Source organism: Podarcis gaigeae (genome assembly GCF_964106915.1).
Source record: "Podarcis gaigeae genome assembly, chromosome: 3".
Taxonomy (NCBI): domain Eukaryota; kingdom Metazoa; phylum Chordata; class Lepidosauria; order Squamata; family Lacertidae; genus Podarcis; species Podarcis gaigeae.
Window position 1 is genome coordinate 58,433,323 of NC_139680.1, and position 17,455 is coordinate 58,450,777.

General features: G+C 42.3%; 1 protein-coding gene across 3 annotated transcripts in view; it reads left to right on the forward strand.

The window, feature by feature from the left end:
* TMEM200A (transmembrane protein 200A) overlaps positions 1 to 17,455 on the forward strand; it is a 42,014-nt gene that overhangs the window by 12,687 nt on the left and 11,872 nt on the right. The window contains exon 2 of one of the 3 annotated variants that reach the window (XM_083731363.1): positions 7,042 to 7,241. The exons of the other annotated variants lie outside the window; for them this stretch is intronic. The gene's annotated coding sequence lies outside the window, so the exon portion shown is untranslated. The remainder of the gene's footprint in view (positions 1 to 7,041; positions 7,242 to 17,455) is intronic. 3 annotated transcript variants of the gene reach the window in all.

Genomic DNA, 17,455 nt, shown 5'->3' on the forward strand with positions numbered 1-17,455 from the left:
TCGAACCGCCGACCTTTCGATCGGCAAGTCCTAGGCGCTGAGGCTTTAACCCACAGCGCCACCTGCGTCCCTTTTAACACCATTTGGTAACCAAGCCCAAAACCAAAAGTCCTGTTGGGATGTGTTTTGGCTTGCCTGCTGCTGAGGTGGTTGATAACACCATCATTTAACAGTTTTAGACCCTTAAGTAGGAGCAGTTGCTAGGACATTGTCCTGCTTGCCTCTGTGTAGTTCCTTCCTTATTTCAGGTATCATGATACGTTGATATACCGTGATGCTTAACCGGTGATATATTGTGATATTGAAAATGGGTTTTTGCCCAGCTCTACTTGCCGGATGTGAGAGACAGAAAGTAAAATGGAAGCAAGACCATGAATTAAGAATGGGAAATATCTCAGGAAAAAATATTTTTAAAGTCTCAGTAGGAAGCATTTAAACTTTGGAAGAGAATGACATATTATGATAACCATTGCCTTCATTATGCCATACATGAAAGTGCAAGGTGCACGCTGCCTGACTTTCTTTTAAGAACTGCTGGAGATTTCATTTCTTTTCACTCTGTCATGTTCAAACTGTGCAGAAGGTCCCTAAGTGGAGCACATCTCTCTTTCTGGCAGAATGTTAACAATGGTAATATTATCTTTAAATGCTTAAGGCAGAATAGCTGCAGTTTTTATGAGGCAGGATACTAGGTAGTCTTGTTCTTACCTTTTCCAGAAGTTTCAACAAGTTTTTTTTAAAAAAAATACGTTACTTTAGAGCTCTGTTTTTAAGTTGCTTTTTTAATAGTGTTATTTGACTTGTCTATACTTTAGAGTTGTGTACAGAGGTACCTGGGAATCCAGCATTTCAGCGTGGAAGCTTATAGCCTAAGGCTGGAGGCCCGAATGTTCACCACTGAGTTACCTAGGGAATCAAAGGGAATGGGCAATTCTAGACACAATCATCTTAGATAAGTCTATGGGTAGCCAACACAATGCTGTCCGGAGATGTTGAACTACAACCCCCATCATCCCTGGCTTTTGGCCATGCTGTCTGGGGATGAGGGGAGGTGTTGTCTACATCATCTGATATGCCCCATGCTGGCCACTCCCAGAGAGTCATATAATCATCCAAAGACAGGTGGTGACCTTGGATTTAAGCCTAACGTGGAGGTGTTGTTTAACTGCTTGGGAACAATGAACACAGTGCCACGAGATTTAATAGTAGGGATGTTGCACAGAAAGTCCAGTGTGGTCAAATGAACTTTCTTTCTTTCTTTTTAAAAAAGTCTATATGATAAGAAGTGACATTGGTTAAAATACCTAGGCTTTTCAGAACAAGCTGAATATGCTCACTAGTTCCTTTGTAAAATAAAGACACACCTTTTAGAGGAGAGCAGACATCGTCTAGGGCATTTTTTCTGGCCAGGTTACAAGGTGATTGTCCTAGGAGCCCTGGTTGTCTACTTTTGTTTTGTTAAAGTGATGGCTGTGTACGAGCTGAAGCTATAATAATTAAGATTAATGTGCCCTCCATGTAGAGATGTGTGGGTATGTATGGAATGTTCTGTGGGTACATGTATTGTAGGCTCTATATCCATTTAGGTAAAGGTGATGCATAGGTAAAGGTAAAGGGACCCCTGACCATTATGTCCAGTCATGACGACTCTGGGGTTGCGGCGCTCATCTCGCTTTATTGGCCGAGGGAGCCAGCGTACGGCTTCCGGGTCATGTGGCCAGCATGACTAAGCCGCTTCTGGCAAACCAGAGCAGTGCACGGAAACGCCGTTTACCTTCCCGCCAGAGCGGTACCTATTTATCTACTTGCACTCTGACGTGCTTTCGAACTGCTAGGTTGGCAGGAGCAGGGACCGAGCAACGGGAGCTCACCCCGTTGTGGGGATTCGAACCGCCGACCTTCTGATCAAGTCCTAGGCTCTGTGGTTTAACCCACAGCACCACCCGCATCCCCTAAAAGGTGATGCATAGCATGTGACTATTGCTGTTTCTCGTATACATTTCTCTCCTGGTCACAGCCACTTATTTTGCCTTCCCTTTGGAGCTATGCTAAGTTAGTGAGAGCAAATACTGCTTGTACCTGTGCATGTGTATATCCGTGTGCTCCCATATCTCATTCCAGTAGGAGTTCATGATCTATTCCTGCAATATAGAAGGTCAATATAGCAGAAGCAAAAGAAATGAATGTTTTAAAAAAGCATGTATTTAAGAATAAAACCACTTGAGCTTTCCCACCATACCATCTTGCAACAAACAAACTGATAGTTTTCACAGTGGAGGGAAGTAAGCAGCAGTAGAGGTTGAAACACTTACACCGGACTTCCCACACCTGGTGCCCTCCAGATGTTCTGGACTACAACTCCCATCAGCCCTAGCCAGCACCAGTCCTCAAAGGCTGATCAAGTGTATGACAAAAGGCTAACATGTCTGAGGCTTATTGTGTTGGAGACTTGTGGAATTCACTGTCACAAGATAGGGTAATAATTCATGGTGGAGATAACATTGAAAGAGGATTTGACAAGCCCTTTGAGCCCTGATTGCTAAGTGGAATCTCCAGGTTCAGCAGAAGCAACCATACCTCATGCTCTACTTGGGGGTGTTTATGAAGCATCACACTGGCTATTTTTGGAAACAGGATTTCAGAATTCAGGCCTGGGAGCTAAACATGGCCTCCCAGTCTGACCCCCAGGCTACAAACCCTCCAACAGAAAAGTCCTCTTTCCATAGCCAAACTGCTCACTAGCCCTGCTATGCAGATTCCTTGGGTGTGTTTTTCCTGAATCAACTACAGCATTGAATTCTGGTTATGCTTTATAATCCACATTTTCTCCTCTTTCCAATTTTGCCTGTGGCCCCATCCACCACTGGTTTGTGATCCCTGGAAGGAAATGTGGTCCTCATGCTAAATGGTTTCCAGTCTGTTGAATTAAATGGATAATACATCTGATTCAGTAGGACTTTTATTACGATCTAAACACTGGACTTTGGAAGCAGAATGTAGCCTCTGAACTGGCCATTCATACACTAAACATCATGCCTAGTTTAGCCAGTTTTGCGGAGGGGAGGTGTGGTCACATGCATGTTGAATTAGAGAGAAATTTTGCATGTTACGTCTTTGGCGTATGCAAGATTGCTACAGGCTGATTCTCTGTTCTTTGGAAGCACTTGCCCATTAAACCCAGACTAGTTGTTTGTTCAGCTCTGGCAGAGGCTCTGGAAAAACACTGCTGTTAATTTTGGCTATTTTTCCAGGGTGACTAAAAGTTCTCTTTGTGTTTCTATTCAATACAAACCAGAGTGTGCCACAAGCAGAGAGCAGGTTCATTTCTGAAGGTGTCTGCAAAGCATCAGAGCAGAGATGTCAATTTCTCAGGCTTGCTGCTGTGTTTTCTAGTTTTGCAAAGAATAAATCCATTACATTGTAGCATTTTAACAAGCACATTTGGGGTAAATAAATTTTGAATTCCAGAATACATCAAATACACAGCCAAAGTAAAACAATGAGAAACACCCATAAGTAGAGAAATGGTTTGGAAGCTTTTTAAAAAAACGAATCAGACATTCTCAGTGGTGGCACCCTGTCTGTTGAACTCTTCAAAGGGAACATATTTAAATGAAGGCTAAATACCTTGGGGGGTGGGTTGGTTCTTCAGATGTTAAATACTTCTCTTCTATTGCATTTTTATTGCAGCCCTGTGTTTGTAATATTGCTTTATTTGTAATATTGCTTTGTTTGTATGAGTTTGACCAAACTGCGGGAGGCAGTGGAAGACAGGAGTGTCTGGCATGCTCTGGACCATGGGGTCATGAAGAGTCGGACACGACTAAACAACAACAAACATGGTGGTTTTAGAGTTTTATTACATTAAGCCAACCTTAAGTAAGGTTAATGAGAGAAAAGAGTTGTGGCATCTGGTGCCTGCCAAAAATGGAAGTCGTACAGTTCCCAGACACCTTGTCAAACCACTTCCATCTGATCTCCCCTTGGCTCCACCAGGTAAGGGTGTTCCTAGTTGCTTCACCCCAACCCTACCTATGGAAGCCACACCTGCCAGTCATGGTGACTCATTAGAAATAGAACTTTAGGTTGTATAGCAGATGCTGGGGGATCCTGGCATGTGTTGGGCCATGTTTTCAACAGCATGCTGTTCTTCTCCCCATCCCTAACTTACTGGGGTTTTCTGTATTATTTATTTATTAAATTTATATACTGCCCTTCATCTGAAGATCACAGGGCAATTAGTCATGATTGATATACCATGTAGATATACATGTATACCACATAGAACAATATTTCAAATTGCTTCACAGAAGTCTATAGCCTATAGATTTGTTTATTTAGTATGCTGCCTTTGGTAGGAGGTGGCTGTTTAATCTTTCAGACTGTCAAGGGTGCTTCCCAACTCAGCGTCTAGGCAGCTATTCCCAGGTCTGTGCTCTATGGAGCAGTTGCAGCAACTGGGGAGCACCCCCTCCTCCACCAGTTTATGTACCTTCCCCTGATGGACCGCATACATGTAGCCAGAGACGGCTCCTGCATGGAAGCTGCCTCTGCTCTTCCCACTTCAGTTCTCTCCTCTCTGGGAGACAGTGGTGCAGGAGAGGGTTGTGCAGCATCTTGCCCTTCACTTGCCTGACCTGCCTCCAGCTCTGAAGCTTCCCTGCCTCTGATTCTTGCCTCCTGTCTGGTACAGGTCCCCACCAACCACTGCCCCCCTCTCCCAAGTCAGGTTCCAGCCACCCCTTCCCCTGGTGCACCTTGTCATCGTCCTGCCAGTACCTTGCATAGGCCTTAGAAAACATGTTAAGAAGTACATACAGTGGACGCTCGGCTTGCAAACGTGATCCGTGCAGGAGGCATGTTCACAACCCGCAGCATTTGCAACCCGTAGCGCCGTGTCTGCACGTGCATGGGTCGCAATTTGGTGTTTCGGGCCCGGCATGCGCGACCGCTGAAACCTGGAAGTAACCTGTTCCGGCACTTTCAGGTTCGGCGCAGTGCACAACCTGAAAACGTTCAACCTGAAGTGTCTGTGACCTGAGGTATGACTATACAGCTGTTTTTGTGTTACAGAATTTAAAGAAGAAAAGACCACCATATGTCAGGAGTGCTCTGATGGTGTTTCCTGCTTGGCAGGTGGTTGGACTCGATGGCCCTTGTGGTCTCTTCCAACTCTAGGATTCTATGATTCTAGGATGAAACACATTCAGAATAATAAAATACTTGGATGGAGTTTCAAGGGAGTACAAAAAAAAAATAGGAAAGGAAAATATGGCCACAGTTGCCTTTAATTGCTGGTTCAGTTTCACAGACTCAGCTGACTCATGACATAACAAAAAATCTGGTTGCCGAAACTGGCCCGTTATTTATAACAAAACTACTGGGCTTCAGCAGCTGTATCTCCTTTCTCATCCCCTCCCCCTTTAATTTGACCCAGAGTTTGTTAGAGCTCAGTCTGAGGCCACAAGCATGTTGAGTCATAATGGTCTGTGAGTATTATGTTAAGTGCCTTTTTATTCAAGAAATAACCACATGTTGCCTTTCATAGCCCTCAGTTAAACTCAATACACAAGCAGTTTCCAGGCTATTTTCTCTTAAGGCAGGTGCAGTAAAGCAAACAGCTAATTAGTGTTCACTTCACTCTAATTACTTTCTCCAGATAGCCTCAAGGCAAGGATAAGGTAACCTGCAAGATATAGTCAGCCCTCCCAAATAAATCCCACATAAAAAAACACAGACCAACTGCTTACTTTAGCTATTATCTTAATTTCCTGGGTCTTGATCCATGAAGTAGAAGAAAATGACAACTAGCAGAGGCTCTTTACAGAACAGATGATTGACAAGAGTTCAAAAGACACTGAACATTATCATCATCATCATCATTATGTTTTAAAAGGACAGTCATCTGTTGGGATGTCCTAGCTCTGGATTTCCTGTTGCCATGCAGGAATTGGACTAAATAAAATTACAGTGTGCAGGCTGGTGTTGGATGTTTCACAGTTCTGCTGCCTCCCAGCAGGAGATCCAAGAAGTTGCATATTTAAAAAATGGATGTCTTTTGTCCAGTCAGCAGCTATCCATCAGTATGAGCTAGCCTACCTCCATTAATCCACTCCCCTCTCTACAATCTATGCCACACTGTTGGTGGTGCAGTGCTGAGGAATCACAGGTAGATGTAGGCACAGAGTGAATTTCTAATTGTACCCCAGTAACCTCAATTGAGGCTTTGGCACCTAAAACCTTTGAGGCTTGGCACCTAAAAATTAAAATGTGCTCCATGCACGTGCAGTTTGAACCTGATTTAATTCAGTGCTGGTTTTAAAATCTGTATTGTTGCTGTTTAACAACCTGCAGTCTGGAAGAAGGTGCCAGTGCCCGTCAGGAAGAAATTCTGGTTTGCTGCATTCTAGAAGACCAGTGTTAGTGGTTGTTCACCAGCTTATTTATGAGGAAGCAATTAATGGGCATGGACAACAGCAGTGGTCTGATGGACAGTATAAGTTCTGGGTGGGATGGAAAGCCCACTGAACAAATTAATGACTGGCTTGTTCTGCACATCTTCCCAAGCAAAAATTGCCTGTCCATGTCCACAAGACTGCCTACAGCAACATAGATGCTGTCCGATTTAATAAAGGGTTGTGCAAGACTGACATTTCAGAGAAGCAAAAGACAGAGGCCCTGATCCCGAAAAACAGTGGGTGACAGAGAAAGTATATTTTCTTTTCCTGTTTGCTTTCGCATGAATGTAAAGCACACCATTTCCTTAAAAGGTTAAGGAGCTGGTTTGATGTTTCTCGCTCATTCCTGATATTTCTATAGGGCATTAGAGTTAATGGAATTATTCACATTCAAAGGAGCTTTTGAAATGCCAAAATATATTGGGGGGGGGGGGCCTGTCATGTGCCATAGGATAGTATTCGTTTTACAGAGTATAGCACGCAGTCCAGGGCAATAGTAACAGAACTTTAATCACTGCATAAGTATGATGCCCTTTATATGGGGCTACCCACAATGACACCTGGGTCATTTCTGTTAATACAGAGTACTGTGTCGCGCCTTCTGATGGAGTGGATTGCCAGAGTATATTCCAACATCAACAATCTATACTGGTTCCCTCTTGGTTTCAAAGCATGCTAGCGAGGACCTATAAAGTCCCATACCAGAGTGGCCCAACTTTTCTTACCAAGTGGGCAGCAAGAGTACTTTGATATGGAACCATTACACTGCTTTCCCAAAGCCAGGTAAGTGAGGCACTGGGCTTTAGGAAGGGGGTGCAAGGCTCTGGCAGGGTCCTAGAATCCTTACACCTTCTTCACAATGTTGGGAAAGTGCCAACTAGGCCTTGGAAAGGAGGTTGGAGGATTTAGGACTTTGTCAGAGCCCTCATGCCTCCTTCCCAAAGCCCAGCGCATTGCCTACCCAGCTTTGGAAAGGCAGCGCAAAGGCTGGTGTGATGGGGAGAGGGGCTGTCAAATGTTGCTGAGGGCCACCAAAAAATGGCCTGACCACTGTGTCCTATGCAGTATTTCCCAGAATACTTACACTCTTTTCTGTACAAATTCCAAGGTCATTCTGAAACACTTTTGTAAGTACAGTGGTACCTTGGTTGTTGAACATAATCCGTTCTGGGAGTCCGTTTGACTCCCAGAATGGTTCAGAAACCAAGGCTCAGCTTCCGATTGGCTGCAGGAGCTTCCTACACTCAATCGGAAGCTGTGTCGGATGTTCAGGTTCCAAAAAGTGTTTGCAAACTGGAACACTTGCTTCTGGCTTTGCAGCGTTCAGGAGCCAAAACATCCAAGTACCAAGGCGTTCAACAATCAAGGTACAACTGTGCACAAATTACAGGTGGCAACTATTTTAGGTATGTCCAATTGACCTGTGATCACCAACACACGGGTTCTTTTGGACCTGGAAGATGGCAGAATGGTGGTGGAACGAGGGCAGGGTGTAATGGGGCAGGGCATGCTTATACGTGCTCTACCGACGTGTGTGGGATCTGGGAATGGAGCCCCCGCGCAAAATGGTCACTGACTGTATGCACCAAGTTAGGACCACAAAGGTACCAAAGACACATTATTCTTATACTTTCTCCCTCAGCTTATCTTTTGGAAATCCATGGCTTTGCATCTTCCAGAAGTGGGTTACTATGATGCTTTTACTCAAACCAGTCTCAGTGGGCAGGGATAGGGAATAATAGAATGAACATAGCATATTTTGCTCACCCTTTGGATGGCAGGAGGCCACAGCCCCAACCACATGAAAGAATGAACAAGAATAGTTTTGGGCTGATCACTGCTTTGAGGAGCTAGGCCATAAACAGCTTAGGGCCTCTAATTCTAAACATTCATTGAAATGCGTCTCCCCTGCCTTCATGAAGGGAAATGGCAGACTTAATTCTTGGTACAAGCGGATGTTAAAACATTTCCTGCAAGCACAATGACAATAGTTCTTTGACAATTGTTGCAAAAAAAAACCCCTTTGCAGCTGTACATATTATTAATGTCTTATCTCTTATTAAAAATCTTGATTATGCCAAATGCTTTACAAGAGAGTGTTTGGTTCCTTATTTGGTTTCTATTCTTTCCTCCATTAGAACAGATGTTCAAACAGAATGGTTATGGCCTGTAACGAAGTAGCATATATCTTGTCAAATGCTTTGCAGATGTATTCAATTTGAATCCATTCTTGAATGCTACCCCTTTGATGATGATAAATAACATTCAGAGGTTTGGGAAGTGGGGGTTAAGCTACTATGTTAATGCTGTTTCTCCCCTCCCCGCAGCAGTTGATGTTTTGCTGAAAACCTGCCTTGACTTTTTAGAACTTATTGAAACTAATAAATGAGTTATGATGTCGTAATCACCAACACAAATAGAGCTGATTTATACATGGCAAGCATTAACCTTTGCCCAATGGAAAAACTCTATCAATCAGTTGACAGTTCGAAAGCATAAAATGTTCCATAACGGCTGAATAAGGGCCTGTAATTGCAATGACTATTAAAAGATTTATGTCATGTTAGTCTAGTTGTTTATCTGTTAAGAGTGTAGGACAAAGCTAGACTCTGTCTTGCTAATATATACCAGTAATATATACCAGTATAATATGAGCTTTTAAGGAGTCGCTTTAAAGTTTTTCCTTGCACAGGAGATCTGTTCACTCTTTTCAGAGCTCTGTGCTGCTCTCCTGTTGAAATGGATGTTTACATGTATAGTCCCTGCGCCATATTAACTTCACTATGGACCACAGACACAATATGCCATTAGTGGAAAGCAATGCACTGCGACAGGTGCCTAAAGAAGCACTAGGGCTGGGTGACCCAAGCAAATAAGCAAGCCAACCCCAAAGGCTTCAGAGAAAGCCTAAACACGATCACCAGTTAAAATTGGCCAGAGTCAGGTAACCCTTCTGTGATAATACACAACACCACTGGGTGCTTCAAGATTCATTAACAATACTCTTAATACATTTTCAAGAATAACCATCAAAGTGCAAAACACAGAAAATGTCCTGATATGCTTTGTTTTCATCCAAACTGCCTTGCATTGACTAAGAGTGTTTTAGGCAAGACTTTCAGATTTAAATCACTGTGAGCCTCAAGTGACTTCTGGAGTTCATGAATTTCACTGTAGGTGAGTTTCGTGGTGTGCATTTCAGACATTACTACAGAAACAGAGAAAGAAGATGCACAAGTTGTTCATGCTACTACTTTTCCGGATTTTGAATTGTGTACTGGCTTGACTCAGATCAATCCAATGACTTTAAGGATTAACACAGAGATCGGTGCTGTATCTTTAAATTCCTTGATGCCAGTACAAGACAAAACAGCCACAGCTGCTGATTCTCCTCAGGTTTTTTCCTCCTCTTGGTCATTCCACCTGCCCGCCATCATCCCACCTGCCATAATGGGCAGATGACAGAAATGATGCAGAAGAGAAAAATCACCTATAGCGACTGCAGCTGAATCTTATTCTCAACAATGACCACTTACCTCTCTTCTGCCCCAGCCCACCTTTCCCAGTGTGCTGGTTGGCATGTTTATGCTGAAGCTGCGAGGACAGTAAAATCCCAAAGACCACTGGGAGGAAAATGATGATGAATGTGACAGTAGGCATCAGCACAGATGAGTTAAAGTATAATAAATGAGTGCAGGCTCTGCATACAACCAAGCCCTCACAGTATCCCTCCCAATGTGCCTACGTTTGGGTTTGGGGATCACAAGAGACGAGTTTGGGTTGGTTCAGACATAAGCTGACTCTTCCCAAATTTTGATGAAATTTATTTCTGAGTCAATTTTACATGAGAGCGGAGATTGCCCCCTACTAAAGGTGGTTTATAGGCATGTGTAACAGCCTGGCAGCCCTATTTAAATAGAAAAGCTACATCTGGGCAGCAGGGGCACTAGGGGTCAAAAAGGCAAGAGTGTGTGCATGTGTGCTTAACTCTTTCCCCACTTTCCTTTTCCAAACATAGCATTTCAAAACAGAAGGTTCTTTGGGGAAGTCACAGTTTGGAAAAGGAAGACAGTGGCAGGGAAAGGGTTAAGCAAAGCACCCCATGCTGCTACTTGTCCAGTCTCCAATCCTCCCTACAGAAGCAGACATTACTGTTTAAAAAGGGCCATCAGGGTACTACTAGCATGCATCTGCTGTGCATAATGTCTAATTTGGCCCATAGCATTTATTCGGAGCAGATCTTGGCAATATCTCTTCACAACTGTGAAATCAGCCAAACTAACAATTGTAAACATGACATTTATGTTAATGAAAATATTGCCTCAGAAAAGTGCCTTGAAAAGGGGGAAGTGACAGATTTGTGTTTTATAGTGTCTACTCAGAATTAAGCCCTGCTGAGTTCAGTGGGGCTTACTCCCAAGTAAGGAAGCCTAAGGCTGTATGCTTAGCCAGACACAAGATTTCTCTGGGCAGAAATCCTTTTCTTGTTGCATCTTTTACTTTTTGACGTTTTAATCTTAACCTCTGAGCAGGGCAAGAGACGTTTACTGTTAAAAAATGTTGTCTTAATCTCCCTTCCCAGAACAGGAACAAATTTAACTTGATTCATTATCTGTTTTATGACAGGATGCTAGAGCCAGCGGAAACTGTAACATGATGTGAGCAACTTAAAACAAAGCGAGTTTTTCAGCAGAGCACTCTGTGTTTTTTCTCCCACTGAACTGAATGGGCCTTACTCCCAAGTCAGTGTGCAGAGCACTCCATCCCTAGTCCTTAATACAGTACAGTCGTACCTCAGAAGTCTAACAGAATCTGTTCCAGAAGTCCGTTCGACTTCCAAAGCATGGCTTCTGATTGGCTGTAGGAAGCTCCTGCAGCCAATCAGAAGCTGTGGAAGCCCCGTTGGATGTTCAGCTTCCAAAAGAACGTTCGGAAACTGGAACACTCACTTCCGGTTTTTGATCATTCTAGAGCCAGAACGTTTGACTCCTAAGTATGGGAGCCGAGCTATGACTGTATTGTTTGTCTCCGTTTTCAAGGTTGATCTACAAGTCAGGGTTCCAAATCTGGCTGCCTTTGCTGAAGTGTAGCAAAAAGAGAAACCGCAGGTCAATGGTGGAGGAAGGAGCAGGAAGCAAAGGGGCAAAGGGAAAAAAAGTCCAAGTCATCAGGGAGTTTGAAATACAGAAGTTCAATCTTTTGCTAGATTATCTCTTTCTTTCTACAGCAGAGGAAAGAGGAGATAGTATAACAAAAGATTGAACTTCTCTGTTTCAAACTCCCTGATGAAGGGTATTAGATGTCTGCAACATATTGAATATCATCCCTCCCTCCTTTTGCTTCCTATTCTCCACCCTGCTTGTGTTGAGAAGGCATTGGCTAAATCCCATTTTAGTCATGGCCTTGCTGAGTGCCCTTGGGTAGCTTGCTATCTGTCAGCCTTGGGCCTCCAGCTGCAAAATATGAATAACAGAGACCTTTCTCAAAAGGATTCTTCAAAGGAACATTCAGACTACAGTGGTACCTTGGGTTACTTACGCTTCAGGTTACATACGCTTCAGGTTACACACTCCGCTAACCCAGAAATAGTGCTTCAGGTTAAGAACTTTGCTTCAGGATAAGAACAGAAATCGGGCTCCGGCAGCGCAGCAGCAGCGGGAGGCCCCGTTAGCTAAAGTGGTGCTTCAGGTTAAGAACAGTTTCAGGTTAAGAACGCACCTCCGGAACGAATTAAGTACTTAACCCGAGGTACCACTGTATATGAAGTGAAGAAATATAACTCACCTTGAACCCTGGAAAGAAGTAGGTCTATATAGCTTTTAAAAATGAATGATTTACAGTAATATTAGATAGGATATTATCAGCAAACATAATACAAAAGATTTAATCATTTTATTTATGGTTGAATCCTGTCCTTGGGTTACTGTGGCCAGACAGCATGTCCTCCCATCATTCATAACCATTGGCCATGTTAGATGAGGTTGATGGCAGCTGCAGCCCAGCAGCTTAATGTAACTTATGGATCAGTGGAACCACTGATAAAGTTATGGGAACTAGATATTGGTGCACAGATTCTTCCCAAGGACTGGAATATACTTTGGGAATCACAACCCTTAAAATCTGTTTCCAGTTTTCTTAGGGAAAACTGCTTAACATTATTACACAGATGGTATTGCGCTCCTTCACAAAGGTAAAAAATGTTTTCTTTATCACCTAATTGTTGGAGGGGCTGCAATCAAGTTGGTACATATTATCATTTATGGTGGGAATGTCAGTTTGTGCAAGATTTTTGTGATTTAATTTTGACATAAATGATAAACATTACTAAATAAATATAGTTTGTTGTCCTAAATTAATCTTACTGAATATTTTTAATTGTATCCATGTAAATACATTGCCAAAAGAATTGGTCTTGTATATGATCTTGGCATGGAAGTGAGAGCTGGACCATAAAGAAGGCTGATCGCCGAAGAGTTGATGCTTTTGAATTATGGTGCTGGAGGAGACTTGAGAGTCCCATGGACTGCAAGAAGATCAAACGTATCCATTCTTCAGGAAATCAGCCCTGAGTGCTCACTGGAAGGACAGATCCTGAAGCTGAGACTCCAGTACTTTGGCCACCTCATGAGAAGAGAAGACTCCCTGGAAAAGACCCTGATGTTGGGAAAGATTGAGGGCACAAGGAGAAGGGGACGACGGAGGATGAGATGGTTGGACAGTTTCTTCGAAGCTACCAGCATGAGTTTGACCAAGTTGTGGGAGGCAGTGGAAGACAGGCGTGCCTGGCATGCTCTGGTCCATGGGGTCACGAAGAGTCGGACACGACTAAACAACTAAACAACAACAACAACAACATGATCTTGGCAGCACAAATATAAATTGCAACTCAATGGAAAACAGCCCCAAATATTGCAATGGACGCTCACTCTAGAATATAGCTGTAATGGAGAAAATCATGCGCAATTTGAGATTTCGAGAAGGACTGGAACCTCCCGACACCTTTTATATGTTTTGGCATTCCTTTGTGGCATTTACATCTGAACCGTCATTTTCAAGATGAGCCTGTAAAAACTATTATTGATGATGTGATAAAGTCGATAGCCTTTACTTGGACTTTGTTATTTTAACTCAGGTGCACCTACTCATTGTGCATGCCTATTTTATAGTTTGTGTTTTTCACATTTTAATTTTTTTGTCTGTTGTTATAATTGTTCTCTTTGTTTTATATACATTATAAAATGAAATAACAAAAAGGACTTTACAAAAATGGAGGGCATCATGTGGGTTATACTCCTGGCCTCCATGGTGCACTTATAGGTCTTTTAAGTAAGCATGCAGAAATGGAACTCATACTGTATAAGGAGCCTAATTGCTGGGCCCGTGACCAGCTCTAACCCTAAGCTAGCCACTCTACCACCAGCAGGTTTCAAGGCATTGAACCTGAGCCTAGCATTCAGTTGATTCTGAACTGAACTGAACCTTCTCACAAGGCCGATTTACCTGAGGAGTCAAGTACCTCTGATTCCAACAGCATAGGGGCACATCAGGCAGGAGACCAGAGAAAGGAGGAAAATCCAGTTTGCATAATTCGGCCTTAAAATGTAAAACAGATGTTAGTTGGCATGTAATCTAGCTAATGTACAACTGTGTTCCATTTTCCCAGAGTTTTCTTCTGCTCAGCTGTAGAGACAGGATATTGGTGTAGCTGGTCAGATAGCTCAGTGCAATTTTCATGTAAAGAATTAAAGAAGCTCAAACTCAAGACTTGAGATTACTTAACCAGATTTCAGCTACATCTATCATCATTGCTTATCACTGGGTTTATCAGCTGGGCCTGATGGGAATTGTAGTCCAAGGTCTGGGGTGTCTTCTAGTGGCGGCAACTCCTTTCCTTTCTTTGTATTTTCTCTGGCCTGGACCAGACTTAGTTGAACTTGGGTGCTGTTGAAGCCAGTAGGGCCAATTAATTAGGCTGCCACACTGAAAACAATGGGACATAAATGTAGCTGATTAACTTACAACAAAATCCTATAATGTATTCTCATAAAAGGCTGATTAAATTCAGTGGGGCTTACTCCCAAGTAAGTGTGTTGCAACCTTGGTGTGGATCTAACCCTTGGTTTTACTTTATCTGGAATTTGCGTGCAGCTGTCTCCATTAAGGTAGAACGTTTAGCAAGAATCATAGAGTCATAGAATTGTAGAGTTGGAAGGGACCACAAGGGTCATCTAGTCCAACCACCTGCAATGCAGGAATCTTTTGTCCAATGTGGACCTTGAACCCACAACCCTGAGATTAGGAGTCTCAGGCTCTACCATTTTTCCTTTAGGCTTTTCCCCCTCATCAAACATCTTGGACTTGCAGAGCTTTAAAAATCAATTCAGAAACGGGTGAGAAAATATTTAAGGAAAGCAAACACAATACAGGAAATGGAAAGGGGGGGCATTGGAGAAGTGTGAGCACTGTAACTCAACTCTCTTGATTGTTCTATACAGTGAAACTGTGGCACATTATGCAGAAAAGAGCCATTTGTTTTTTTCAAACATATCTGCAAGGGCAATTATCCAAGATGTAACTAAGCTGCAACTTAGGTTTGTGTTGTTTTTTTTAAAGATTTGTTTAGGTTTCTTTTTAAAAACCAAAAACTTCCTGACATTTAAACTCTGTGCATTAAAATCCTGATAAAAAAAGAATGGATTAGAATGTGATTTCTCGAGACGGCACCTGTCATTCAACGAATCTTTTACAGAATGTTGTTTTTCATAAAAATTTACCTGATCTTATAGCTCACAGATAATGCTCTCAGCATTTAGAAACATTTGAGGAATGTAGTGCTATATTATAGGCAGGCAAGTTGAAAGAAGGTAATAAGAGAGATTCTTTTCTGTCTGAAAGACCCTTCTGGGCTTGAGGTTTTACAGTGTTGTAATTTGAGTGATATGATATATAGCAGAAACATCTGAGGCTCAACATAGAAGTGTGTTAGGGATATGTAATCAAAGGTTAGAGGGATTTTGCTTGATTTTTACTCTAATACTTAACAGTTCTCAATTTGGGACTGAATCCTGGAATATTACTAATATTTGCCATTGGCTATATTTTTATCCCACCCTTCCTCCAAGGAAATCAGGGCAGTATATCATTGGATCCCTTCTCCATGCACAGAATGTGCCTTCTTTCTGCCCCACAAAATACTCAATAACAAGCACCCACATATTTTAAATTAAGAGGCAAGTTTCCAGAGCACAGCTTCCTACCAGAACTTCTGGCACTTCTCTTTTTAGAAATTAATCCCTGGGCAGAACAATTCTCTATGTGGAAGAGTGCTGGGAGGATGGGGGAAATCTCAGATATCCTGGATGCCATCTTGGAAAGGGATGAGACATTTCTTCAAAAGCTATTGGAATATGTAACCCTTCTTGGGAGGTGTGGTCTCAGGCACAGGTATATATCCTGTCTATGGAATGCTTTCAGGTGACAATCAAGGAGAAAAGGAATTGGCAATAATGGTTTGTGTCAAGGACATGGAAAGAATCTTCTCTTTCATCTTTCCTTGTAAACTAATAATAGCTTTTCTGCCAGGGAAGTGTGAACTGACAGGTTTTTATGCAACTTGCTTACATGTCCAAAATGAAGGTTACCCTGGGCAACAGATAAGAGAATGCAAGTTAGGCAGATGCAGAAAGCTGCTGGAGGGAGTCCATTCTTCAGTTCTATTTCCCTTATCTTGGGCAGCAGGCTTCTGCAGAGAAATCTAGCTGTCAATTTGAATTTCAGAAGGTCCAGATGTGCATCAAGTCATCAAATGCTCTCAAATCCTCCCTTTAGGAAGCTGTGCATTTCATTTGTAGCCACAACACAACCTGCCAATTTTGATTTTTGAGGCTGTGCAAGAGGTCCCCTCACATATGTGGCATGCTGATAACAACAAAAAATTGTGTGGCACTAAAAGGTGACATTATTGGGGCAATGAAGATTATTTGAGGAATAAAGTTTTAAAAAGCAACAAAACTGCAAGTTATTTTGCACATACGTAATACCCTTTATGTAAGCATGACCAGTAAATGGATTTGTCAAAAGTACTATGGGTTTTTGGAAGGCCAACAATAATTTTCAGATCAGAATTTCAGGTTTCATTTTCAGAGTTGAATTGCAAAATAGTGCATAGCAATCCTTGCATAAGGTGCACTGATGTGTAGTTTTACTTTCTCTCAGTACTTGCAGTTGATTCCCTTGCTGTATCTTAAAGTCTACTTATTCATAACTGTATAAAGTGGTGCTTGCTTTCTAGATTCATGACTACTTTGCCTTTGCAGTTTAGGTATGTGGAATATATGTGCCATTTTTTAAAAGCCAGTCTGGTGTAGTGTTTAAGGTTGCCACCCTAAGCTCACTTTCCTGTAAGTCACATTGCATTCAACAGGACGTATAGTTGAGTAATCATAGTTAGGATTGCATTGTAAGAGCATCAGTCTAGGACTGGGGAGGCCCCAATTCAAATCTTCACTCAGCTGTGAAACCCACTAGGTAACCTCGAGCCAATCACCATCTCTCAATCTTTCCTATTTCATCTTCGTCATGGTGAGGATGAAATTGGAGGTGAGGAACTATGTATGATGTATTGAGTTTATAGACAAGGTGGGATATAAATCCAATAGATAATGCCAACTCTCTTCTTTCTACCTTCATGTTTCCCCTATGTATTTCGATTTTGGTGTCCTTGCAAACCTGAATATCATGCAAAGAGATAAGATTGGCTATGGCTCCCCCTGTCAGATGTAAACTCAGTGGCAATGTATTTCCTATTGTACAATTAAGTGGTGGATGCATTTGTTACAACAGTGGTGCAAAAATCAAGTTAAGAGAAAGAGGTTCTGAAAATAAAAGAGGAATGAAGGAATGGTCAGTGAACATGACAATGTACAGCTTTTAAATCCAGATCTTTGATCCAGGTATACAAATTTTTATAAGGAAACCACCACCACAGTAATGAGTTA